Here is a 9,845-nt window from a genome sequence, read left to right on the forward strand (position 1 = left end):
AAAATATGTATACAATTTACAATATTATCAACTACATGGAATTTTATTTCTAACATAGACCATAATGTCTTGGGTGATTTAATACTATCAAAAGAATTATTGTCCGTTAAATTATGAGATCACATTCAATGATCAAGTATTTATAATCAATCATTGAATGCATAATTATCCTAAGTCCAATTAGGGTACCTAGTAATAATCATACAATATAATAAAGCAAAATGAGTATTTTGGCAAGTTTGCCACTTGTCAAGCCCACATCTCTTCTTCTATTTTTAACTCTCCTATAAATGGCAACTTCCCTTAATTATATTTTACTATTATTTTTTTATTATTTTTTTTCTCTCATTACTTAATAACATAACCAAATACAAATAACCAAATGCACCAAGTAATTGTTTTCTTTCACGCTTCAGATTTTTCACTGTCCGCAGCAATTCCACTTCATATTCCCAATGCTCCTTTCCTATTCTCAATGCAAACCCTTCAATTCTATTTTATCTTCTCCCAATTCCTAATTATCAACCATTATTTTCTCATTTCTCCATCTTCATCCTTCCCCTCTCTCTCTCTCTTTCCTCCAAAAAAATTAGACCTCTCATTCTACCTCCATCGCCATTCAACATCGTTAGTTGTCGTCTCTCTCTACTTCAAATTTGCCGAACCACGAGAAATTCTTCAATCATAAAGGAAGCATTTGATTCTATCTCTCAATCAGAAACTCTTCTCTGTTGGAAATGAATGGTTCAAACCTACGCTCATTTCTTATCTTCTGAAATTCAAATTGCTTTTCATAAGATCTTCTTTTTTGTGTTTTGTGTCCCAGGCTAAGGAAAGGAAGCAGGAGATTCTAGGGTTCAGAGAAGATCTGAAAGAATCTCAAGGTTCATCGCAGATTCAATCTCTTATTATAAATGCATATTCACGAGAAATTGTGCTATAATTTTGAGTTTTGTTTTTGGTTTTTAATTCAGATGCTTTACATTGCGACCTCTTTCGTGAGAGCGCTTCTTGCAAGTTCTATTTGTTCAATGATTTAGGGAAATTAAATCTAAAGCATCATGGAAACAAATCTACCACCATGTTCAATGACGTACTTCGCTGTAGATTTTCAAGTAAAGGTGGTTTGAAAACATAATGAGTGGTGACAACTCCGATGGTGAATTTGTCAGTAGGTTATGCTATCAATTATTGAGGAAAGGTGGTCTGAAAATTAGGGTTTATAAAAATTTATCATTTGTTAATAATCCCCAAAATTGAAATTTTTTAATCAAATTCATTCTCTCTGTTGTTAAATTTAAGGTCTTTTGTTTTTGGAATGATGTGGTGATTTTTTGGAAGGTCTTTATGTATAAAGGTCTTAAACTCTTTAGTTTTATGAGTTACTATCTATTGTTTCAGCTTGGATACGAACTCAAAGACGGCCAAGTTATTTTTAAATTAATATAGAATACGCTATTTCTATATTTACAAAATATACTTTAAGTAATTTTTCGATCTCATTGTTTGGTGCGGCGCTATTGCAGCTGCAACAACTTCTTTTTTGTATACCTGTATTAAATTTTTGATGGTTGAAATTGCATGACTATTATTGTTTCACTTGAAATTGTTTGTTATACTATCTTTTATCACATTTCATGAAACAGGACTACATGGGTCTTCAACACCTCTGTCATGTAAACAAGTCAACACATAGATTGTCTTGCAAATATTGATTTTTTAAATGTCATTGTTTTTTAGTGCCAGGCGAACAAATTGCGCTACCTTCTGCTAAGGTGGCTACTACAGTCTTGACAAGGTGAGTTTTTTGATATTGCAACCATGGAGCATACAAATTTAAGGGCTTTATCTTTTTTTTGGTATAGACTAACATAATTTTCTATAGGTGTTGTAATGTATTACAAAATAGTTCAGTCATTATAAAGTTGATTCCTACTATTGGCATTATCATTTTTGTAGTACGGGGTGTTGGTCCATTAACGTTTGCAGTATAAGCTAATATGTTAATTCATCGGGTATGCTAATACTAGATTCTTCCTTACCGTTGTCGTCTCCACCTATTTATTTTTGACATATGCTGACTTTTTTCTTAGGAAAAATGCAGATTATTTTCATTTGGAACTTTGTTACCACATGACTTTGGCAAACAATTTACTAGGTTCTTCCGCCTATGTAACTGACTTTCCTAGCTCATGTAACCGTACATCAGACATTACATGGCTTTGGTAAACAATTTACTAGGTTCTGCCGCCTATGTAGCTTAAAAACATTTATACGAGTTTAAGCTTATATTCATAAATGTGGAATAGTTGTGAATGCAAATTATCAATCTTTTTGTAATTATTCATCTTTTTGTTTTCAGAAGGAATGTGAATTAACAGAAGGAGTATGCTCGATTCAAATTGTGTATGATCGAAATAGGCAACCTGTGTGGATCTATAAAACATGGTGGTAATGGAGGAGACATCATGCATAGGGTATGACTCTTACTTTCCACTCCCTTTAAGCATTTCCACTGCTTCACTCCGGTTGGTTCATTATTTATTGCGACTTTACTCCCTATATTCTTAGCCTATATTTGGGTAGAAGGTTTAAGTTTTTATTTGGTTAGCTTTGTAAACAGTTAACCATAATCAATAGGCAACTTTATTTAACTTTAATAGATTCTAAAATGTTTTGAAATTAGTTAGCCATAGTTAGTAGGCAAATTATTTCACTATAGCATACTTTTATATGGATATGCCCATATGTAGAATTGCAATTTATTGTGTTTTTGCAAGGATAGTCTGCAATCAAGTATTTGAATAATTATCTTATGCTTTATACATCTTGAAATCTTGAAACATAAAGCAACAATCTTTAGTTCACTTTATTTCATCACAGAACTACGTGATTTGAATTTCAAATACAGTTAGTTAGGTTTGTTTATTTATTAAACCATTTGTTAGATAATATTTTAACCAAGTAATTTATGTTAAATATTGTTATCAAGTCCTATATAGATTGCTTAAAAATGTATTTTACAAAGTCAAAAAGTCCAAACACTTTTTTGCATAATATTTTGTATTTTACTTTCAATTTTAAATATCAACGGCAAATTTTATTGTGCAGAGTTGTGCAGACCGTACACAATTTAGGCAAAAAGGTTTTATTGTTGATAAAGCAACTAATAGGTAATAACTCTTATATCTTATAATAAAAATTAATATCAAGCATGTTTCATATACATAGACTGGTTTTTAAACACCTATGCATAGACTGGTTTTTACAAATATGCATAAATAAACACTGCATGATTAAAATGTTAAAATATATCTATTTAAGAAGACCGTTATTAGTGGTGTAAAGTATAATCAATAGTGTGAAAGCAACAAGGTCAAACAATTTAAAACAACTATCTTAGTTGTCAATATATGAACAATTATCCATGTTGTCCAATATCAGAGTTTGATACAAATGTTTCATTTGAATTTTTTTAAATTCTCTTTAATCAATCAATATTTTTCACCAGATTTCATAATGCTTATGGGCAAATGGCAGTGATATGAAGGATCGGACTCAAGAGCTTCGTCACATCTCTAAAGCTAGATGGAAAGCAAAGGAAGTATGATTGTTAATTTGTAATGTTTATCTCTTTTAAATGATCATCTTTTGATATGTGTTCTATTTGACATGTGAGTTTTAATGCACTATTACTGTCAAAATATTCAACCTTTTTGAAACTTATCTCTAATGCAAAATCTGAACAATTGTTGATACTCAAGAACCTCAAAACACTTGGATATGCAGGTAATTACATTATCAACATGTTCCTTCAAAGTATTTTAAAAAACTTTGTTGAACTGAACCACTATCAATACTTTCTCCTTGATTTGTGAAGAATAAATGGTGGTCTAGCTTTGATTGACAATATAGTGAGTCATCTTTATTTGACAATCAATTGCTTATCAGAATGAGTTGGAAATTCTGATGGAAACATGCATAGTAAAGGAAGAGAAAATTGAAGCTAAAAAGATTATCAATATGCTTGATTAATGCTTTAAAGAGAAAGAAACAAAAGGAGAAAAAACTGTTGTATATGCCCGTTCATGATTGCATGACAATTCTTCCCGACTCATTCTAAATAGAAGAAGATATTATTTGTATGTTTCAATATTACATATGAGATCACTCTAAAATAATATTATTAACTCATTCATGTGACATGGTTTTCAAATAGATTCTATTGCAGCATTTGATTATACTTGCTTAGTTACAATACTATTTAGAGATGTTTCATTTCGTTCAAATGACAGATTGATTTAATATTATAATAGATAAACATAACATTATTCGTTGATATTACTATTTAATATTAATTATATAAAATATTGTGTTTTGCATTTTATTAAATTTAATATTTAGCAAATAAACTAAAAAAATCAATGAACTAATTTTAAATTACTTAGAACATTTTTATTTAACATTTTCAATCTTATAAATTATTCTAAATATGGAATAAGAAAACTAAGTTGTTTTCTAAAAACTAAATCTCTTCAAATCATAACATCCTATAAATGTTTAAACTTTTAATTTCTATAATTTCTTTGATTGGATTTTAATCTTTATCCTTTTATTCAAAAAAATCTATAAATATATAAGTTTTCTAAATTAAAATTGATTTCATATAGATTATTTCTCAGAAATGAATGGTTATATTTAAAATGAGATCTTATTTATTTATTTATTTATTTTATATCGAGCAATTTTTTTAAAAAAAAAATTGTTTTAATTTCTTGATTAATATTCTATATTTAAAAACTAAACAATTTTTTTTGGTAACTTACAAAAACAATTAACAAATTCTATTTTTTTAAATTAGCATCATAATTTAAAAATTTAAAAATTGTTTTATAGGTAAATAAATTAAATTTTTAAGTAATAAATATATTTTTATAAACAAAATATAGTTTATTATTGATAAAAAAAATTGTGTGCAACTAATAACAAAGACAAATTAAAATGTTAATATAATTTTATTTGTAAATTATAAGTAATTATAAAATATATTTTTTAGTATAAAAAGTTTTATCCCGTGCCTTGCACGGGTAGAGACACTAGTTTAGAATTATTTCATAGATTCATTTCATAATTTCCTAAAACTATGACAAGTATTAAACATAGGGTAGATCTTAATAATATCAGGATTTTTCATTGCATAGTAGACAACTCATAATTTCATTCCATTCTCTTGAAGTTTCATGAAAGATATCTCACATTTTCTATCCATTCAATTGTGAAAAGATGCCTGATGTCAAATGGACAAAATGTGTTGAAGTGAAAGGGAAAGTCAAATTACAGGATTTTGAAACATACATTGCAGAGCTTAGAAACTCACCTAACAGAAGATTGATGGTAAGAAAGTAATTCTCTTTATTCTATTATATTCATTTATTGCCACCATATTGTTTGAACTACATTCTATAATTTATGTTTTGTATTGCATGCAATTAATTCCAGGTTGTGTCCATATTGGAAAGGAGAATCTCACTACGCCAAAATTGATATTTTGTATCGCCTAATTTAATAGCACTTTTAAATAAAGTGCTATTAAAAAAGAAAAAACACATCTATAATAGCACTTTATGGTTGGTCGCAATTATAGAATACAGACAATACGATTTTGATAGAACTTTATAAAAAAAAGCTATTATTAAACTTCAGTAAGATAGCACTTTCTAGAAAACGCTATTAATATTATACACTAAGATATACACTAATATTATTAGTATTCACTGAGATAGCACTTTTGTCAAAGCACTATTAATACTATTCACTAAGATATCATTTGTTAGCATTCATAAAAAAAACGCTATTGTTTTCATAATATATAATTAATAAGACAAATAAATAACAAAATACATGTTTTTGGCGGAAGGTTTTTATTTTGCCGCATAAATTTTTGGTAAAGGATAACCCTAAGCCGCTTTCCCTACTCCACTTCCACAAGCTACGATTCTCCTTCTTTCCCTTCCATGCTTGACTCCAACTCCGAGCCTCGCCGAGTAGAAACAGGTCAATCAGACACAACTGTGATTATCTTCTCTTCGGGAACCACCGGACGTGTCAAAGGCGTGTTGTTAACTCATTGATTTTTCCTTTCTCTTTTGATGATTCTGATTGAGGTTTGGGGTTTCTTTTGCTGTTGTTTAATTCTTGTTCAAACTCATTTCTCATAAAGTTTTTATTTTTCTTGGTTTTGGTTGAGTTTCATGAAGCTTGGAGTTGGTTAGTAAATTTTGGGATCTGGGCTTTATGGTTTGACTTTCTCTCTCATTGAAATTAGGGGTTGAAAACCTGTTCTGGGTGCTGGGAAAACAAATTTAAGCTTTCTATTTCCCCTTGGTGGTTTTCAAGTGTTGAGGTGTGTCATTTGTCTTTTATTCTGTTTTTTGTTGTCTTCAAGATTCTAGATTCATTATATTATTATAGCTTCTTTTGCTTTTGGGTGAACCTTAATGTTTGATGTTTATTTGTTGCAGATTGATGGGTAATCTCTTTTGTTTGTGTGCTGTTTGAATTTTCTGGTTGCTTTGTGTGAGTATAAGAGGAAACTAAAATACATCTCTCAGTATGGAAGCCCATTTCTCATTACGCTTCTCTGATCTTGGACAAGAAGGGTTGGAAGAAGAAAGCTGAGTCCATGGCTGATATTAAAAGAAACCCGTCAATGCTTTGGAAGCTACAAGAAAACAAGTTGAGGGAAGCTCTTGAAGAAGCTTTAGAAGATGGATTACTCGCCAAATCACAGGACATGGAGCCTGACAGTGTTAAAAACCATGATGATAGCCTTGGGAGATCCAGATCGCTGGCCAGGATGAATGCTCAGCACGAGTTCCTTCATTCCACTGCTCTTGCAGCTGAGCGCACGTTTGATTTCGAGGAAGAAATTCTTAGCCTTCAAGAAGCATTTTCCATGTTCTCTCACTATGTATCCCAAGTATGTGTCCTCAAAGAAAGTTGATCAATTGAGGTATGAGGAATATTCCCATCTCCTGCCCAAGGTATGCCTTGATTATTGTGGGTTCGATCTCTTCTCTTTTATTCACACTATTCATTATTTGGAATCTTGTACATTTAGCTTGTCTGAGATAACTCCAAATTTGAGTAACCATGCACTGTATGGCGGTGCTGAGAAAGGAACTGTTGAGCATGATATAAAGGCCATAATTATGGACTATATAAATATCCCTGAGAGTAGTAGAGGTTCAGATTTTAAATTGCTCGCTGAATCCTACCCTTTCCAAAAGAACAAAAAGTTGTTGACTATGTTCGACCATGATAGTCAGTTTGTTAATCAGGATTGAATGATGTGTTTGCTGAGTTAATTTATTTTGATATTTGTATTTCGTTTACTCTTATTGATTTTTATGCCTTTGTACTTTTTTCTAGACTTGTGAAGAGAAATTGCTCAATAGAGGCCATTGATCCAAAATAGATGAGGAATTCAATTGTTGAGTAAATTTTCATTAATAATTTACTTGATTCAAACAGAGTCTTACCATATGTCTCTCATTTTTTCTTATTCAATAATAATGAAAATCATCTTCTTTGTTGCTTAATCAGGGCGATGCAGATTATCTAAGATATCTTGGAATGCAAGAATTTGATCGAGCTATGCAGCATCTAGAAGAGAAATATGGTGTAAGATTTCAATTTTTGTCATCCACTTCTTTATTTGCCAACATGCCAGCAGAATACCTAATAAAAATTTCTTTGGTATGTGCTTGTAATTTGATGTTTGTTAATCATCATTAGATTTTGAGATAACTTGTAGGAAGTTGGTTTTGAATAAAATTTAGACACTTTTATGAAAGCAGACTATTTTTTTTATTTCGAGACAAGCTCTACCTGCAATGATATGCATTTTATCTTTAATTTTTTAAATTAAGAGTACAGAAAGTGTCTAACCTAGTATTGTTATCACTAATGGGTGTGCGGTTAATAATTTTTTTGGTTTTTAATATCTAAGCAGTTTAGGAAAATTAACTTTACCTACCTTTGATGCAGTTCATGACTTATTAGCACCAATATATTTCACGTGAAATGAAGGTGACAGAGTTATAATTTTCAAAAGAGAAAACCTGGTCGTTGTCTTCAATTTTCAATGGAACAGTTATTCAGTTACAAGGTTGGCTGCTTAAAGCCAGGGAAATATAAGGTAATATCTATCAATTATTAGTCTGGCAAGACTAAAGTTGTAATAAGAAAAGTCCTTTATAACAATGTCAAAACTAAGACATGTTATTTTATCTTAAGAAACATGCTTTTCATCACATGTCTAGTTAGTCTCCTAACCCTGACCTCAATCCAGGAAAGTGCCACATTTGGATTAAGTAATTCCAAATTTCCAATTACAAAAGCCTCAACAGAACCAATTTTAATCTTCTTTCTTAATCATGGATGTATATCATTATTAAATTCTTTTTCTCTAGAGAGCATATCTTCTTTTGATACAAAACTACTGATTATACTTTTCTTTTCTGTTCAAATATTTAGGAATATGTTTAACCTTGTCTGGGTGGATTGTGCTTTTCCTTTTTTCAAATTGTCTTGGATTCAGATGATACCTTGTTTGGTGGTTTCAATAGGCTCAATCATACTGCTGAGTACTTTACCTTTGTAAGAGGCTTCTTTAAACTTTTTCGTATGTGAACGTGCTCAAATGTGTTATTGTGTTAAATTTGTGTTTCTATTTTGCTTTATCATTTTATTTTTCTTTACATTCTTGTGCCCATGTTTTTACCGCATTGGCCTCTCCCAGTGAAATTAACAAACTATTTGAATTCTCTTGGATGATTTTACAGGAAGGATGGTATGATGACCGGCCTCGATCTTTTCTCTTTTATGCGCCTTCTAGAACAGCGGGGTGTATGCCCTTATGGGTAAAGAGGAATCAGAGCCAATTAAGATGTCGGTTGGAGTTGAGTCAGAGCCAATTGAGCTGTCAGTTGAAGTTGAACCAAAGCCAATTCAACAGTCAATTGAAGATGAATCAAAGACAATTCAAGAGTCAGTTGAAGCTGAACCACAATGACAAGTTTCTGGGAAGAATATATCTATTTCATAATGACATGGATGCAATCAAGTCAAACCTAGAAACCAACTTATATGGTGATTAGAGCAGGCTCTGAAACTGCAAGGCTAAACTCAACCAGAATATGTGGAGCCCTTATGTTAACATTAATCTTTAGTGGGGCAGCAAACCAACGTTGAAGTGTTTGTACACGTGGCTTGCTAGGTAAATTATGTATAGCACGTCCAGCTTTTTGTTTTTACTTGGGGTTTTAATATGCAGAAGTTGCATGGCGTGTTATTACCACCATCAGTATATTTTTTATTTCAATTATTGTTTTACTTTATTTTTATACTTATATTTGTTCTTAATTATTTAATTTGTATTGGCCATAGGTTTACAAACTAATTATGAGCTGACAAGCTCTTATATAAAAGAATGATTTTATGTATAAAAAAAAGTGCACTATAATAGCATATTTGTAGAGAGTTCTATTAATGAAACATCCTATAATAGCACTTTTAAGAAAAAGTGCTCTTAACCATGTGTCATATATTAGCGCTTTTCTTAAAAGTGCTATCAAACATGTGCTATATATTAGCGCTTTGTTTGAAAGTGCTATCAAACATGTTCCCTATAATAGCACTTAGTTTGAAAGTGCTATTATATATATATATATATATATATATATATATATATATATATATATATATAAATAAATATATATATATATATATATTTATTTATATTTATATATATATATATATATATATAAATATATATATATATA

At 30.3% G+C, this 9,845-nt stretch overlaps 2 long non-coding RNA genes across 11 annotated transcripts; both read left to right on the forward strand.

Annotated features, from left to right (window-relative positions):
• The first annotated feature begins 404 nt into the window (after positions 1-404).
• LOC131599175 (uncharacterized) lies at positions 405-4,124 on the forward strand. 5 transcript variants are annotated; one of them, XR_009282614.1, is made up of 7 exons: positions 405-744; positions 827-884; positions 975-2,015; positions 2,105-2,225; positions 2,363-2,477; positions 3,112-3,173; positions 3,512-4,124. It is a non-coding gene; the product is annotated as an uncharacterized LOC131599175 (long non-coding RNA). The 5 variants fall into 5 exon arrangements; XR_009282613.1 differs by having other exon boundaries at positions 975-1,798; positions 1,886-2,225; XR_009282615.1 differs by having other exon boundaries at positions 975-1,798; positions 1,960-2,225.
• A 1,772-nt stretch (positions 4,125-5,896) lies between these two features.
• Positions 5,897-9,434, forward strand: LOC131594833 (uncharacterized). 6 transcript variants are annotated; one of them, XR_009281551.1, is made up of 8 exons: positions 5,898-6,164; positions 6,326-6,403; positions 6,522-7,043; positions 7,432-7,497; positions 7,606-7,683; positions 8,050-8,200; positions 8,539-8,661; positions 8,847-9,434. It is a non-coding gene; the product is annotated as an uncharacterized LOC131594833 (long non-coding RNA). The 6 variants fall into 6 exon arrangements; XR_009281548.1 differs by having other exon boundaries at positions 5,899-6,164; positions 7,432-7,492; XR_009281549.1 differs by having other exon boundaries at positions 5,897-6,164; positions 6,522-7,497.
• The last annotated feature ends 411 nt before the right edge of the window (positions 9,435-9,845 follow it).

Source organism: Vicia villosa, linkage group LG4 (genome assembly GCF_029867415.1).
Source record: "Vicia villosa cultivar HV-30 ecotype Madison, WI linkage group LG4, Vvil1.0, whole genome shotgun sequence".
In the NCBI taxonomy this organism is placed as follows: domain Eukaryota; kingdom Viridiplantae; phylum Streptophyta; class Magnoliopsida; order Fabales; family Fabaceae; genus Vicia; species Vicia villosa.